This window comes from Pogona vitticeps, chromosome 5, assembly GCF_051106095.1.
Source record: "Pogona vitticeps strain Pit_001003342236 chromosome 5, PviZW2.1, whole genome shotgun sequence".
Lineage (NCBI taxonomy): Eukaryota > Metazoa > Chordata > Lepidosauria > Squamata > Agamidae > Pogona > Pogona vitticeps.
The window spans coordinates 92,914,155-92,932,185 of NC_135787.1; the positions used below are offsets into that span (position 1 = coordinate 92,914,155).

The following is an 18,031-nucleotide window of genomic DNA, read 5'->3' on the forward strand; positions in this document are numbered from 1 at the left end:
ACTGTGAGGAGGCGTTCCAGAGGTTGAAGGAAGCCCTCATCAACTATCCAGTGCTGCGTGCTCCAGACTTCGACCGGGAGTTCATCATCTACACCGATGCGTCTAACAGCGGGGTAGGAGCAGTACTTTGCCAGGAGGATGAAAATGGTGACCAGCATCCAGTGTCCTACCTGAGTAGGAAACTCCAGAAAGGTGAGAGACATTTGGCAACCGTGGAGAAGGAGTGCCTGGCCATAGTCTACGCGATCCAGAAGGCCAAGCCTTACATCTGGGGAAGACATTTTATTCTGTGCACTGACCATTCACCATTGCAATGGTTAAAGACAATGAAAACCCACAATAGTAAACTTATGAGGTGGGCTTTAAACCTGCAAGACTATGACTTTGAAGTGAAGGTGGTCAGAGGGTCAGTGAACTGTGTTGCTGACGCCTTGTCAAGAAGACCTGAAGAATGAAGACGGCGAAAGAAACATGGACTATGTATATATTTTGATGACAAAAAGTTAAATGTACCTGTTTAGTAAACATGATTGGTTTGTATGAATAAAGGTAACTTGATGTATTGAAAATGGTAAATGTTTAAATGCCTAATAGATATGTTTATCCTAGAGTAAGTATGGTATTGTATGTTATTATATAACTGTTTTTGTGTGTTTTATCCAGGTTGTTTTTTGGTGAAAAGCACCTTAGCTTTCCCCCTACAAAACAACTTCTAAAGAGGGGAGGTGTTACATACAGCACTGATGTTACCTGTCTGTCATGGGTTTGGAGGGAAAGTTCCATCCTATGGGGAGTGGAAGGCGGGACATCAGGAGGAGGGGCTGTACTGTATATATATGTGGAGTTGGTGTGGAGAAGTTAGGAAGCTGAGGAGAAGCTGGAGAAGAGCTGAGAGAAGAAGCTTGAGTGGGAGTCTGTGTGTCAGACAGGGTACTACTGTGTGTCAGTCAGTACCAACCTGATAGGTTCAGGTGTCTGTATGGTTAGCCAGAACTGATAGGTTCAGGGTCTGTGCTTTAGTTAAGAGTGTTCTGAGTGAACCAACTGGTGTATGTATGATTGAGACTAAGCCACGTTACTGTATCTTATTCCCTTGATCATTTTATTTTCCCTGTGTGTTGTTTAAATAAACCTTATTCCTTTATTTGTTAAAAATCCATTCCTGGTCTGTGTGACTCCTTACAGGGAATGGTTGGTGGCAGCTTAGTTAAAGTGTGGCATATCCCAGTAGGTCTGGGTTTGTCACATTGATTTCTGACTCATTCCCAACAAGAGAATGCAGGGACAGCTGAGGAAGGAAATGAAAGTCATATGAAGGGAATGACTGACAGTAATGACTCAGCCGAGATAATTCAACTTAATAGTCCCCAAAGCAATATATTCACTCAGGAACAAAAAGCAGATTCCACGCTGAAACGCTGCTTTGAGAACATTTCTGAAGAACAGTTAACCCCTGAAAGACCTGAAAGGTTTCTTATTGAGAAGGACTTATTGTACAGGGAGTCTTTGGTGAACCCCAGGAAAGGAAGGGAAAATCTGCAAAAACAGCTAGTGGTTCCTTTGAAATATCGCCAGAAAATAATAGAAAGGGGACACTCAGATGTATTTTCTGCTCATCTAGGCATTTACAAAACCAAACGAAGAATATCACAGAATTTCTACTGGCCTGAGATGGGAAAGCAGATGAAAGATTTCTGTCAAAGATGTGATGTTTGTCAAAGGCAGGGGAATAGCAGTGATAAAACTAAGGCCAAGCTATGCCCTTTACCAATTATTTCTATCCCATTCCAACACATTGGTATGGATATTATAGGACCATTGCCTAGAGTCACCTAAAGGGGAAACAGATTTATTCTGACCATTATTGATCATGCCACACGAAACCCAGAGGCCATTCCTCTGAGGGATATTGAGACTCAAGGCTGATGCCTTGCTGAGTTATATGAGTCATATGGCCTTCGCGTCTGAAATAGTAACTGACTTAGGATCATCCTTTACCTCAAAGCTCATGCAGAGACTGTGACAAATATGTGGGATCAAACATTTAACTACTACCCCTTATCATCCTCAAACTAACGGCCTTGCAGAGAAATTTAATGGTACTCTTATGCGCATGATTAGGGCCTACTCTGCTGAGAATCCTTACAATTGGGATCAGAAATTACAACTTCTGTTATATGTGTATAGGTCTGTACCCCAAGAAAGTATAGGATTTAGTCCTTTTGAGTTGCTGTTTGGGAGAAAAGTGAGAGGACCCCTTTACTTACTCAGACAAAGTTGGGAGAAAATACAAGAATCTGATCCTGAGAATGTGATATCATATTTAGACAACCTGATGAACACTTTGAAAAGAAATTTAGAGCTGGCTGCTGAAAATTTACAAGGGCAGCAATATAAGCAAAAAGTCTGGTATGATAAGAAAGCCAGAGAAAGAAATTTCAATCCTGGAGATGAGGTACTTGTGCTAAGACCTCTCAAAGGGAACAAATTACAACTAAATTGGGTAGGACCATTCAGAATAATTGCCAAAATGAACGAAATTAATTATATCATTAAGGAAGATGGACAACCAGGCAGGAGGGTGGTCCATGTAAATATGATCAAACCATATTATAGGGAGGAGAACAGAGTGCTGTTTGCCATGAAGGAAGCAGACAATGAGAAACATGACCTACCATATTGGGAAGGGAGGGGGAAAGCTAGATATAACCCTGAAGATTTCAGAATTAGCCCTTTACTTTCCCATGAGCAACAAAGTGAATTGAAGGCCTTGGTTATGAAGTACCAACAGGTTTTCTCTAGCAAACCAGGGTTAGCCAAGGGAGTGGTGCGCAAGATTGATACCGGAGATGCACCCCCACAAGCAGTTACTCCTTATAGAGTTACTGGGCCATATGTTGATAAGGTGCGCAAGGAACTAGATGATATGTTGAAAGAAAACATCATTGTTCCTTCATCCAGCCCTTGGGCTGCTCCTATAGTTCTGGTTGATAAGCCAGATGGCAGCATTCGATTTTGTGTGGACTATAGGAAGCTGAACCACGTAACCAAGCTGGATGCATATCTGATGCCCAGATTAGACAACCTAATAGAGGCCATAGGGGGATGTCAATACATTTCCTGCTTAGGGACTGCGAGGAGGAGGAGGGACTAAAGCATACTAATCAAGCATTTGTCTCTGTGACCGGCATCTTCAAGAGGACTGTGTTGAGACTGGCTTTCAAGCTTTCATTTTTGAGATTATTCAAGTAAGTAAGTATAATACATAAAAGGCAAACTGTGTCTGAGCATAAAGCCGGCTTTTTATTAAATATTTCCCTGCCTTAGCTGTTTGCCATGCAGTCTTGACTCTGGCAGGCAAAGACTTTGTGGTAGGCTTTTAAACATGTAAACTGCCGTGGAGAAATGGAGGGAGGGAAATGAAATGGAATTGCTTTTTAAAATTTTTATCATGTAAAATATATTTTCAAAATTATTTCAACAAGATTCCCTTTAGAACCTTTTAGCATTTATGTATTTGTTATTGCATTTTTATGCTGCCTTATAGTGAGATGTAAAAAATATATATCATTGTGTCAGGTTTTGTGAGCCACTGGAGATACTGCAGGGAGAAAGATGGGTTAAAAAAAAACAAAAAAACGAGGCTCCAGGCTTGCCCTAACTGCCAGAGTTTAGAAAAATTGATACTTCTAAATTTTGAAATAAATACCTGAACTTTGGAGAAAAAAGGTCAGAAGCCTGTTGGTGATTAATTAGTCATTTAGATTTTCAGAGAGGGAGGGAGGGCATAACATGCCACTTTTTTCCATCGGTATGCAGAAATGTAGTATTTAGGATCTATGGAAAAACTAATGGGGAACCAGGCTCGGTCAGGAGGAGGGGATGGTATTATTTTTTATTATGATGATGATAAAAAATTTAAAAGCAGCTAAGGGCATTTATTTTCAAAGGCTTTGACGGCTGGGATCTGATGGTTGTTGTGGGTTTTTCAGGAAGAACAACCTTCAGAACACGGCCAAAGAGCTCAAAAACCCACAACAACCAATTAAGGGAATAACCTTTCAACTTTTTGGAACTGGCAGATGCATACAAAACCTGTGGTTGCTGTTATTGTTATGTGTTGTCAAATTCTCCCCTACTTAGGGCACCCCTAGGAATGAGCAATCTCCAACATGGCCTGGCCTCAACAGCCCTGCCCATCTATTGCAAACTCAAGCTTGTGGTTTCCTTAGGGAGTAGGTCTATCTTGCATTTAGTCTTCCTCTTGCCCTGCAGCCTTCCACCTTTCCAAGTATTATGGTCTTTTTCAATCTATGCCTGCCTTCTCATGATGTGCCTGAAGTAGGACAGCCTCAGGTTTGTTTGTTTGTTTTGCCTCTGGAGATAATTTAGGCTTAATTGGATCTAGAACCCACTTACTCATCTTTTTTGGCAGTCCAGGGTATCTGCCATACGATCCGATCAGGCCGAGGGTGTCTGCAAAGATGATCGTAATTTTGTTAATTGGGACAGTCCTCTTTGAAGAGCCATGTCTCAGCATGCTGTTTTAAGCTTCTGTTGTTGCAGCGTTGCCCCTTTGCACTGTCCTCAACAGCCCTGCACAGCTGCTGCAAACTCAACCCTGTGGGTTCTCTGATGGTGTCAATCCATCTCACATTTGGTTTTCCTCTTTTCCTGTTGCCTCCAACTTTTCTACAGAAGCTGGAATGGGGAGGGATTAAATGTTGGTGAATTGGGGAGTGGTGGTGGGGAAATGCTTGCCTGGCAGCCTAGTACTTAGTCAACATGTTTTTACAATTCTTTTGTAAGAAAAAGTGACTCGTTCGAAAATAAGAGGAAAAGAGCAGAACCCACAAGCTTCTTAATTTTAAGTCCTTTAATTGCTTCATTGTCCCTGATCTGTTAAGTATTTCCAATACTAAAATGAATAATAAGGGGGATAATGGACATCCCTGTCTTGTTCCTTGTTCAATCTGTATATTTCTAGTTAGATTAACTAGTGTTGTAGTAGAAAATCCTGCAAGCACCTCTCCTCAACTCTGTCAGTAAAAATACAAGTAACCCTAAGTTACTAATGATTTCCTGTCACTTCATGAAATGAGGTAGTTGTCACACTCTGCATAACTACAGGCTTGACCCTGAGGCAGTGGTTGCTGAGGTCTTCCGTGAAAATACTCACATATTTTCTAAACAGCTTTTAATTACACTGAGCAGGCAAAGACAATCATGTGGCACAATTTATACCTGTGGAAGTGGAAGTTTAAGAACATGATCCTTACTGTCAGGCCTGGCCCAAGCCTTTTTGCTGACTGATGTAGGGTAGCCAGTGGTGCCCCCTGTAAAGATCCAAGGTTCCCCTAAAGGATACCTGATCAGCGGACAGAGAGTAATTAGGAGTTTGCACACCCTTAAACTGCTGGGTGAGTCCTGGAACCTCAGCAAAGGCCTGTGCCAAACACCCTCTTACAAGTCTGCCCTAATAAGAACACTGCTGTACCTTAGGATTTTTCAAATAGTTAACCATGTGAGCTTTGTAGTACTTGAACTAAATATGCTCCACAGGTCAGGACTCGTTAAAGTAAAGTGGCCAAGGCTTTACCCTCAGGTGACCTAGGACAGTTTACTGTTCAAGAGACCAATTGATTTTTATAATCATTGTTTTATTAAAGAAAATAGAAAGTTCCATAAAGAAAAGTCAGTTTGTGCATAAGCAAGCAAAAGATCATTTTCCAGGTTAATTACAAAATAGTAATGAAGTAAAGAATCCATGAAAAATATAAAAATACAAATAATAGCAAAAATCCATGAAAACAAGTAAAAAGCTATTTAAGAAAAGGCAAAAAGGCAGGTGCCCCCTTCTTCTAGTCTAAGAAGGTAATCCATAGGAAAAAGCATAATAAAATAGTCCAAGAAAGTATAAATGTCCAAAGGGATAGATAGAAAAATTAATTCCAGTTCCGGATCATGAGTCCCGTATCCTCCATCCTTGCTCCAATAATCCAAATCATGCTAATCATCCTAATCAATGTCCATAGGCAAAAGTTCCTTTTTCAAGCTTAGCTGGCACATCCCTTATCTTCTACTTCTCACGATGTCATCCAATCACGGCACGATGTCTGGTAAACAATCCCTCTTTATCTTCTGTCTTCCCTGCTCCGTTCCTTTCCCATGGGTAACAGGTGTTGTTTGGCTTAGCCATCTGCAATACGCCACAACAAAGTCCATCCATCTTATCTTGGAATGTTCTTCTCAGGCCTTCAGAAAAACATACCCCCTCCTTCTGGCAAAACTACATTGTCAGTATTGCAGCAAACATTTATACAGAGAAGCAATATGGAATCCATTTTACATTGTTCACCACTACATAACCCATCTTCTGTGCAAGGTCTCAACCCCATAAACTATTATCCTGACACCCCCAAAAGTCAAAGTACAACAGTGGTGGATAGAGTGGAAGCCTAGCTCAGGATAGATCTGAGGTGATAATAAAAGCTAAGCAAAAGTTGTTTTTGTGTCTGGAGATAAGAATCACCCATACAGGAAAGTGTTGTGATGGGAGTTGTAAGCTTGGGGGTGGCTGAGGCAAGCTGCTTTGAAAAGTGCAACCTAGTTACAAGGAAAACCATTGGAAGAGAGAAAAAAACTTGTACATTTGACTTTTGTGAGGGAAAAGAACTAGTCCAGATTAATAAGAAACTGTATTGTTTATGCCGCCCAAAAGAAATAAAAAGTCACTTATGGAGGCACAAGTTGAGCACCAGAGTACTGAGGGAAATGGAAAACCTCAATTTCAGAGTGAAGAAGAAACTGAGGGACCTGTATTGATTACCTCAGAGGGAGAAAATATTCAAAGCTCCCAATATTTTGAAAAATGGAAGTTAAAACAAGAATTCGAACTGAAGAAGGAACTAGAAATTAAAGAAAGAGAGAGAAAGGGAACTAGAACTTAAAGAAAGGGAAAGGGAATTTTGAGTACAGTGAACTTGAAAGGAAAGGGGAGTATGAGCAAGAATTGGAAAGAGAAAAAAATTAAAGAAAGAAAAGGAAAGAGAAATGCAATTCCAAACTGAGATGAAGAAATTGGAATTAGCTAATAATAATAATAATAATAATAATAATAATAATAATAATAATAATAATAATAATAATAATAATAATAATAATAATAATATACTACTACTACTACTACTACTACTACTACTACTACTACTACTACTACTAATAATAATAATAATAATAATAATAATAATAATAATAATAATAATAATAATAATAATAGTAAAATTCCATTGAGCGAAATCTCTGAAAAATTGACCTAAAGAAATTTCCCCAATATAGGAAGGGGGATTGTCCTGAATCTTTTCTGATTTCATTTGAGAGAGCTTGTTAGGACTTTGATGTTAAAGATGATTAGAGGAAGGTAATTTTAAGATCACTAATAAGTGGTTTTATCTGAGCTTTATTCACAGATGCCTCTGGACCAAGCTAGAGATTTTGAGGCTTATGGTGTATTCCTGATTTGGGATTAATTCAGAGCACCTCAGAAGAAAATTTAGTTCAATTTCAAAGAAATGTGAGGAGTCTTTTACCCAACCCGGGGGCATGTTTGATGCAGTATCTCAATAAATGGCTGGAACAGGAATGTGTCTCTACCTTAGACCATATGAAAAATGTGTTTGGGTTAGAACAATTTTATTCAATTTTGCCAGGGGAACTGCATTATCTGGTCAACGACAAGGATCTTAAAATGTGCTACAGACATCTGACTATGCTGATTCTATTAATGAGATCAGAGATCCTTGATTCTCTGAGGTACAAATTGATACACAAGGATGAGACAACAGCAGGAAACATTCCCAATCCAGTGGAAATTACTTCAGACAGACTCAAGCTAAGGGAAGCCATTTTAAAGTGAAACCCTCACCCCCAGAGCACAGTTCCCTGAAATCACATAATCCTGAGGGAAAAGTTAATAAAACCCTTTATTCTGAACCTAAAGCCAATAAGAAATGTTTTTCCTGTGGTGAAGTGGGACATTTTTGGGCTTAATGTGAAACTCAAAAGAATAGGGATTGTAGTCAGCCTAAAGGTGGAAATTACATTCAGCCTAAAAAAGTGTTTCTTCTTCAGTCTTCAGCAGCTGAAGTTAGCGGCAGTGCTGTTGCTAAGGGAACAGTCTTGGCAGAGAGCCCAGAAATTCCTGAAGCCAGAGTGGTACAATGTTTCCTAATCAAGTGTGATCAGGATTTATTGGATAACTCTGGAGAGACTATTTTTATTGACAACATAAGGTATTTAGGTTTAAAAGGTACATGTTCCCAGATTACTATTTGTCACTCAGACATCAGTCCTAAAGAGAATATGTTGGAACAGAACATCACCCTAAAGGCATTAGCTCAGACTCTGTGGTTCTGCCAATGGCTAGAGTAGCAGTGAAATACCATGGGTGGTCTGGTATATGGAAAGTAGCAGTGTCAGACCAAATCCCAGCTCCTTGTGTGATTGGTTTAGATCTAGCCAAGCACATGCAGAGTATTTTAATAGTAACACGCTCCCAGGGGAGGCAGATTGAAGCCTCTGAGGGAAGCGCTGAAATTCTTATTGAAAGACCTACTTTAGGTGAACAGCTTGAAATTTATTTATTTATTCATTCATTCATTTGATTTATACCCCGCCCCCCTAGACAGCGTCTACTCGGGGCAGCTTACAAAATCATAAAATATCATTAAATGACAATAAAACATCACAATCGAAATAAACGACATTCATAATCATTAAAACATTTAAACAATAATATAGTGTGGTCAAGATTGGGGAATGCAAGAAGATAAACATAGGATTCAAGAATTGACAGGAGGGAAGGCCTGCCTGAAGAGCCAAGTTTTTAAATGGCTCTTAAAAACACCCAGCGAGGGAGCCAGGCGGATCTCTGATGGAAGGTTGTTCCATAGTCAAGGGGCCACTGCTGAGAAGGCCTGGTTTATTGTTCTTTCGGGGCCTCTCTCGGTGTTAGGCCCCTCAACCGACCCTCCTGGCTATGCCAAGTAATTTGGGTAGATCTGGAAATGAGAAAGACGGCTGATTTGGTGCTAATGAAAAATCCTAGTAGTCCTTTCTTTGTTAAGGAGCAGAAGGAAAATATTATCTTAAATGATTGCTTTGGAAAAGTTAAATGAGAATCCCATTTCATTGACCCCTGAACACCCAGATAAGTGCTTGGGAGGTGATCAAGAAAAGAAGAAAAGCTGGCATGATAAAGAGGCCCAGGAAAGAACATTCTGTCTTGAGGAAGAGGTACCGATACATAGCCCATAAGGGGAAGTGAATTGCAGTTGCCATGGTCAGGACTTGTGGATTTGTTGCGGCAGCACCGGAGGTTTCAGGAGACTAGTATTGGGAAGGCTCCACATGCAGCTGCAAAAGGACTGAAAATTCTGCAAGGCAAGCCCCTACCTGAGAAACCAGAGATTAATGGGAGAGAACCAGATGATGAAAATCTCAATAAATTTGTGAATTTTGAGGTGACCCAAGATAGTGGTCCCCCACATATGAAGACAAAAGTACCTGTGGGCGAGTTTATGAGTAAGGGTGAATGCAAGAGCAATAAGCTTTCAAACAAGAATGCAGCAAGAGCTGTCCTGGAGGAGTTGAAGAAACTGCCTACACTTCCCACAGTTGAGAAAATGAAAACAGGCTTCACCCAAAAGAGGCAAGCTGAGTGGACATCAGAGTGCCAAGTAGCCTTCAATCATCTGAAGAGGGCAGGGACTTCAGGACATTTCCTTGTTGTACCAGACTTTGACTGTGAATTCATCATCTGCATGAATGTGTCGAAGGTGGGACTGGGAGCCGTGCTGTGCCAAGCAGATGACAGTGGGAGTCTACACCCAGTGACTTTTATCACCAGGAGACTCCAAACTGGTGAGAGACATTTGTCCATCATTGAGAAGGAGTGCCTAGCTATCTTATGGATGCTGCAAAAGCTGAAGCTCTACATTGGGGAAGGAAATTCGTCCTTTGCACCGTCCATTCCCCTTTAGTGTGTCTATGAACTAGAAATTCAATAGCAGCAAGTTTGCAAGATGGACGCTGATTCTACAAGACTTTGACTTTGAAATACACAGCATAAAAGGGACCCCATGTGGTTGCTGACACCTTGTCTCAAAGACCAAATGACTAATGATAAAAGTTTGTAATATTGTATTAAATGTTCTATTTGTGTATAGTTATGGAATCTGATTAAAGTGCAGAGATCACTTGGATGTTGATGAACTGAGAGGTGTATAGTGATGGTAAAAAATAATGGTGAGTATAGCTATTAATGTAAAAGTAATGTAATGTAATTTGTATTAATGTAAGTAATGCAAGGGGTTAATAAGACTTTATTGATGTAAGAGTAATGTAATATATCTTTAGTGATGTAAATAATGTAAGTGGTTAGTGTTTATATTCTCCCATAAACCTTTGTTTGTTTATGAGGTCAAACCGTTAAGTTTCCCCTCCTAAAACAAACTTATTAAGGGAGAAGAATGTGGTGTCCACCCAGGTGATATGTCATCTGCATAGACCAATAGGACTGCTGGAGGGGTGGAGTCACAACATATAAGAGATTCAGCAGGTGGAGGGGGAGATAGAAAGTTTTGAGAGAGTTGAGGAGATTGAGAGTTAGGAGAGTTTTGGAATTTGGGTGGGAAAGTGGTGGTTGAGAGGGATAAAGGAGAATATTTAAGAGTTAACAACGTTGCCTATTCTAGCAACATCTGTAACAATAAACAATTTCTAATTGATTATTTTATAATAATGTATGGCCTGGACCTTGATTATTAATAATAGATATTGTCAATGAAATCAACTTATGACAGCTGAGGGGCACATAGCATGAGCACCCAGTTTGATGAAACAAGCAGGGGCCATGTGGGGATAGTGACAATAACCATCTCAGTGGACACGATATAAGCCAAAGATTCTAAGGCCATTATCAAATGTTGCATCTGCTGTAATTCCCAGGTATACTGTATTTCCTTGTTAACTACTTAGTGCTACCTCACAAGCCGGATCAGACATGATTACCATTCCCCTTTGTTATTTATAGCCTAGGATTAATTAAGCCAACGATTATTGTCCTTGTTTACTGAAAAATGCTTTCTGGAAAGGGAACTGAATAGAGATGGGCAGGAACTAAACCATGAACCAGAAAAACCAATGTTTGTGCTTTGGTTTGTGATGCAGTTGAGGGAGCCTATTTTATCAAAACAAAATGAAACACCTCCCTACTCCTGCCACTATCACTGCCTCTTATTGTTCACCCGCCAATCAGCTAGATGACAGGCACATACTCAGAAGCAGTAGTCCGGCTTCCCAGAACAGGCTGCTGCCTCTGATCATTTGCCTACTGCCCAACTGATAGGTGGGCAAATGTGCAGAGGCAGTGGCCAGCTCCTGGCAGAGAACCCAGGCCTGCTGCCTCTGAGGATGGCAGCAGTGGCAGGAGCAGGTAAAGAGGTAAGAGGGACAGGTGAGTGGCAGAGGTGTGGAAACCTAGGCAGAGGGCAGGAGCAGGTAGGTCCCACCAAGAATGAACTGGAAAAATGAAGTATGAGTTCATTTTTCTGTGGGCTCATGGTGGCTTATAGTTAGCAATGAACCACAAACCATCAGTTTTTGAGTTTGTGCTCATCTCTAGAACTGAATACAGTGGTGCCTCACATAACGATGTTAATTGGTTCCAAACAAAACATCGTTATGTGAAAACATCGTTATGTGAAGCACCATTTCCCATAGGAATGCATTGGAAACCGGTTAATCCGTTCCAATAGGAATGGATTATCCGGTTTTCTCCCTCCCCCCGTGGCTTGGATCTGACCCACGGCGGCTAACTCAGCCATGGCTTGACTCCCTAGAGTCCGGCCATGGCTGGGGTAGCCACCGTGGCTCGGATCCAAGCCGCGGGGGGAGGGTGGTGGGATTGGAATGCCTTTCAGGCATCCCGGGCTTGGATCCCACCCGCCGCCGGTTAGGGTAACCGGCGGCGGGTGGGATCCAAACCCGGGATGCCTGAAAGGCATCCCAATCCCACCACCCTCTCAGCCTGCCCCCACAGCTTGGATCCAAGCCGTGGGGGGTCGCTGGGAGCGGACACCCCCCCCTCTGTCCCCGCTGCTGGTAGCCTGCCTGGGCCACCTACCCGAGCCGTTCTCGGACTTCCAGGCGTCCGAGAACGGCTCGGGTAGGCGGCCCGGGCAGGCTTCAAGTGGCGGCTGCAGGGTGGGGGGGGTGTCCGGAAGGTTTCCAGGCTTTCACCTGGAAACCTTCCGGATACCCCCCCTCTGTCCCCGCTGCTGGTAGCCTGCCCGGGCCGCCTACCCGAGCCGTTCTCGGACTTCCAGGCGTCCGAGAACGGCTCGGGTAGGCGGCCCGGGCAGGCTTCAAGCGGCGGCTGCAGGGTGGGGGGGTGTCTGGAAGGTTTCCAGGCTTTCACCTGGAAACCTTCCGGATACCCCCCCTCTGTCCCCGCTGCTGGTAGCCTGCCCGGGCCGCCTACCCGAGCCGTTCTCGGACTTCCAGGCGTCCGAGAACGGCTCGGGTAGGCGGCCCGGGCAGGCTTCAAGCGGCGGCTGCAGGGTGGGGGGGTGTCCGGAAGGTTTCCAGGCTTTCACCTGGAAACCTTCCGGATACCCCCCCTCTGTCCCCGCTGCTGGTAGCCTGCCTGGGCCGCCTACCCGAGCCGTTCTCGGACTTCCAGGCGTCCGAGAACGGCTCGGGTAGGCGGCCTGGGCAGGCTACCAGCTGGGGCTGGCTGACGCTTCGGAGGGGCCGCGGGGAGAGGCCTCCCCGCGGCCCCTCCGAAGCGCCGGCCAGCCAGCCGGCATTCTCGGGGCGGGCGCTTTGGAGCGGCCGCGGGAGAGGTCTCCCCGCGGCCGCTTCGAAGCTCCCGCCCGGAGAATGCCTGCAGGCTGGCCGGCGCTTCGGAGTGACCGCAGGGAGACCTCTCCCACGGCTGCTCCGAAGCGCCGGCCAACCAGCCGGCATTCTCGGGGCGGGCGCTTCGGAGCGGCCGCGGGAGAGGTCTCCCCGCGGCCGCTTCGAAGCTCCCGCCCGGAGAATGCCTGCAGGCTGTCCGGCGCTTCGGAGCGGCCGCGGGGAGACCTCTCCCGCGGCTGCTCCGAAGCGCCGGCCAGCCGGCCGGCATTCTCGGGGCAGGCGCTTCGGAGCGGCCGCGGGAGAGGTCTCCCCGCGGCCGCTCCGAAGCGCCCGCCGGGGGCCTATGAGGGAAACATCGCTATGCGAGTTTCCTCCATAGACAGCCTCGCTATACGAGGCAGTAATTTCCCCCAGAAACCCCCTCGCTATGCGAATTCATCGTTAAACGAGGCATTCGCTAAGCGAGGCACCACTGTATCAAGAGGGTGATTATATTTTCTGTAGCCAAAGATGGAGAAGCTCTACAGTCAGCAAAAACAAGACCTGGGGCTGATTGTGGCTGTGATCATCAGCTTCTCATAGCAAAATTCAAGCTTAAACTGAAGAGAGTAGGAAAAACCACTGGGCTAGTGAGGTATACCGTAATCTAAACAAAATCCCTTATGAATACACAGTGGAAGTGAAGAACAGATTTAAGAAACTAGATTTGGTGGACAGAGTGCCTGAAGAACTTTGGATAGAGGCTCGTAACATTGTACAAGAAGCAGCAACAAAAACCATCCCAAAGAAAAGGAAATGAAAAAAAGCAAAGTGGCTGTCCAACGAGGCCTTACAAATAGCAGAGAAGAGAAGGGAAACAAAGTGCAAGGGAGACAGAGAAAGTTACAGATAATTGAATGCAGACTTCCAAAGAATAGCAAGGAGAGACAAGTGGGCCTTCTTAAATGAACATTGCAAAGAAATAGAGGCAAATAATAGGAAAGGCAAAACTAGAGATCTGTTCAGAAAAATTGGAGATATTAAAGGAACGTTTTGTGCAAAGATGAACATGATAAAGGACAAAAATGGGAGGGACCTAACAGAAGCAGAAGACATCAAGAAGAGGTGGCAAGGATACACAGAGGAATTACACCAGAAAGATTTGGATGTCCTGGACAACCCAGATAGTGTGGTTGCTGACCTTGAGGCAGACATCCTGGAGAGTGAAGTCTAGGGGCCTTAGAAAGCTTGGCTAACAACAAGGCCAGTGGGGTGATGGCATTCCAGTTGAACTATTTAAAATTTTAAACGATGACGCTGTTAAAGTGCTGCATTCAATATGCCAGCAAGTTTGGAAAACTCAACAGTGACCAGAGGACTGGAAAAGATCAGTCTACATCCCAATCCCAAAGAAGGGAAGTGCAAAAGAATCTTTCAACTACCTTACAATTGCACTCATTTCACACGCTAGCAAGGTTATGCTCAAAATCCTACAAGGTAGGCTTCAGCAGTATGTGGACCAAGAACTCCCAGAAGTAAAAGCTGGATATCAAAGGGGCAAAGGAACTTGAGACCAAATTGCTAACATTCTCTGGATTATGGAGAAAGCCAGAGTGTTCCAGAAAAAACATCTACTTCTGCTTCATTGACTATGCAAAAGCCTTCGTGTGGCTTGTATTTGTTGTTATATGCTCTTAGCTGACTTATGATGATCCTGTGAATCAGTGACATCCAACAACAGGTCCTGTCATTGACCCTTTGCTCAGGTTTAGCAAACCAAAAGCTGTGGGTTTCTTTTTTAGTCAATCCAGCTACCTCATGCAAGTTCTTTTTTTCTAGTACCTTTGAATGTACTCAGCATTATTATCTTTACAATAATTCTTTTCTCTTGATATATCCTAACTATAATAACCTCAGTTCAGATATTTTTCTTTCTAGAGAGATTTGCAACTTGATTTGATCTAGCACATGTATATCCATGGTATCCATAAAGCTCTCTTCCAATACCACAATTCAAAGGAATGGAAATTTCTTTTCCTTTCTGCAGGCCTATTATAAAAGAATCTACTGTTAGGGCAGAATATGGAGTGAGACAGAATGGTTTCCTATTGGGAAAAATGTCAAACAAGGGTGTATTTTATTGCCTTATCTGTTCTATCTGTACACAGAACAAACACTTCATATGGAAAGCCAGGCTAGATTCAGATGAAGGAGTGAAAATTGATTGAGGAAACATCAATAATTTAAGATATGCAGATGACACCATCTTACTAGCAGAAAGCAGCAATGACTTGAAATGACTTGAAAGAAGAAAGTGCCAAAGCAGGACTACAGTTGAACATTAAGAAGACAAAACTCATGACTACAGAAGAGTCTTTAGCCATGACAATGAAGAAAACTAAATAGAGATTTTGTATACCTTGGTTCAATCATCAACCTAAATGGAGATGCAGCCAAAAAAATCAGAACAAGACTGAGACCAGGAAGGGCAGTGATGAAGAAATTAGAAAAGATCATTAAGTGTAAGGATGACCAAGATCATCCACACTCTTATATTTCTGATCATCATCTCCGGATATAAACGCTGGACTGGAAAAAATGGATTCTTTCAAAAGGAGAGGAGAGCTTTGCAGATAACCTGGACTGCCAGAAAGATGAAAAAATGAGTCCTAAATCAAATCAAGCCTGAACAATCTCTAGAGCAAAAATGCTGAGGCTGTTCTAGTTTGGCCACATCTTGAGAAGGCAGGATTCTCTGGAAAAAACAATAATGCCGGTAAAGGTTGAGGGCAGCAGGAAAACAGGAAGACTGAATATGAGATGAACTGACTCCCTAAATGAACCACAGGATTGAATTTACAATTGCTGAGGAGGGCAGTTGAAGACAGGCAGGAATTTTCAAAATCACTCGTTCATAGGGTTGCCATGAGTTGGAGGAGGTGACATGATGGCATGTACGTAACAACAATTATTAAAGTAAGTTCTTATTTATGTACCCATCACCTATGGAACATAGAGATCAATCACATTACATTGATGTTGCTCATTTGATTTAATGCATCTCAAAACTTCAATATTTCAAAACTATAATGTAGTGCATAGCAGAGAATCATCCTAGAAGCACCAAACTGCACAAACAAGCTTACAGAGAAATGGGAGTGATCCTTTAGTATAATCACTCAAGTGTTCAATGGAGTTAATCTAGTGTGGTTTACTATCTTAAATAACAGGATTTTGGCCACTGAGTTTATGAGTACAGTAGTGTCTTCTGAAAATAATTAACATTTTTATAAAATAATTACAATATTCTTTTGAAAATATTCACACAGGCTTTTGAGCAACCATTTTGAGCAGTTTCTTGCAAAAAAACCCAACACTTAATAAGAATATTTATGTTTCACCACCTTAGTATTTCTCTGATTTCTCTGAATCCATGAAGAAACATCCTATACTCAGAACTCACACTTGGATGGGAATATTTCTGCATGTGTGTGTCAGACTGCAAGCAAGCTCACTTAACTAAAAGTATGAAACGAAAAGTCAAGTATCAATAGTCACTAAAACTGTACAGTCAGCAGAGCCATCTCTAGTATTCTAACCCGCGTTAAACCGTCAGCTAGTTGCCCTGCATTTGGGTGTTTTCCCACCACCAGATAGATTATAGCTCAGCCCATAAATGATTGTGGAGAGCAATCACGGGGCTTCTGTAATAGCTGCAGTTATACAGTTGTAAATTCACTCAGATTTTTCAAACGCCAACGAGTGTCACAAAATGTTGTATAGTTTTGATTCTTTCTTCGACAGTAATCAAATCACCTGAGTGGAGTACGCTGTATCCCATCACACAACTGTGGATTATTTAATATTTTTACCGTAGCCCGCTGTAGAGAAGTGTTCATGACTATCCGAAACTGAACGGAGGGATTTAAACATCACCCTCACTGTAAACCAGCATAGGGCGGCGGCGGCGGCGGGGGGGAGAGGCTTTATCGCCGCGGCGCGGCCAGTTCCTGACACCCACCGTCGCTGAGCACACTTCGAGCTTTGCGGTGGTCGCAGCCTGGGGACTGACCAAAGGTCTCCGGGTTGGTCGGCCCCTACGCAGAGGCAGCCAACTCGCAGTGGGTCCGACAGGGCATTATCAGACCCTCCTGCTGCGCTTTTTCCCGGCGAGTTAACTGTCGCATCGGGGTAACGCGGAGGTCCTTCGCGGAAGAACCAGCCTTATGGGCTCATCCGTTCACGCAAAGCCGGAGCTCCTGCAGCCCATTCAGGCACATGCAACTACAAACGCACACGTGCACACGGTGGCCCGCCGCATCCCAAAGACGCTGGGCGCTTAGACTCCCGCAGGCCTGCTTTGATGCTACTGGGGCTCGAAGACAAGGAGGGAGCTACGCAGCGGCTGCGTCACGCCTGAGGAGCTGCGGCGGCGGCGGGCGCGCTGCGCCGCTCCCGAATTAACCCCTGCGCCGATGCTACCTTTGGTCCTTGCCCATTTCTCGTTGCTCTCCCCCCCCCCGCCCGCAACAGCTGTTCCATAGAGAGTGAGCGAGCGTCTAAAGGGGTAGCCCCGCCATTTCTGCCCGATCTTTCTGAAAAAGAAAAGGCTTCGAGCCATTCTTTTATTCTGGACAGGGGGACCCTCCCGTCCTTCGGAGAAAGTCAGGAAGCGCGAGAGGCAAGGAAGGTACGTGCGGATTTGGATTTTCCTGAGCTGGGGGGGCGGCATCCCCCGGCCGCCAGCGTTGCAGTGAAGGGAGGAAAGGCGTGGGCAGCTTTTCCGAGGTATTGCATCCGGGAGAAGGAGAACAAAGAGACAGGTGGGCGAATAGGTCGAGGGAGGCGGAGGAGCTGAAGGAAAAGGGATGGCGAGGCTTCGGGAGGCACGAGGAGGAGGGCGGCCACCGGCCGGAGAGACGGAGGGGGTCCTGAAGGCGGTTCCTGGGGCTAGAGCGTGGAGAAGGGGAAAGGAGAAGGGAGGGCAGCGGGGAACGCCGGACGGGCAAGGTGGATGGGCTGCCCTCGGAACTTCCCGAGCCAGCCTCGCGTGGGCTTCACTGCGGCAGGGCAGGTCTGAGGCGCCTGAAAGCCCCTCCCGCGCCCCTCCCCCTCCCCCTCTGCGCCCTGT

General features: G+C 44.2%; 1 protein-coding gene across 3 annotated transcripts in view; it reads left to right on the forward strand.

The window, feature by feature from the left end:
- The first annotated feature begins 17,291 nt into the window (after positions 1–17,291).
- Positions 17,292–18,031, forward strand: part of NSG1 (neuronal vesicle trafficking associated 1) — a 29,519-nt gene continuing 28,779 nt past the window's right edge. Inside the window, exon 1 of one of the 3 annotated variants that reach the window (XM_020813312.3) lies at positions 17,292–17,590. The gene's annotated coding sequence lies outside the window, so the exon portion shown is untranslated. Of the gene's footprint in view, positions 17,724–18,031 lie in introns of all 3 variants that reach the window. The other 2 variants (XM_073001041.2, XM_020813313.3) reach the window with 2 other exon arrangements.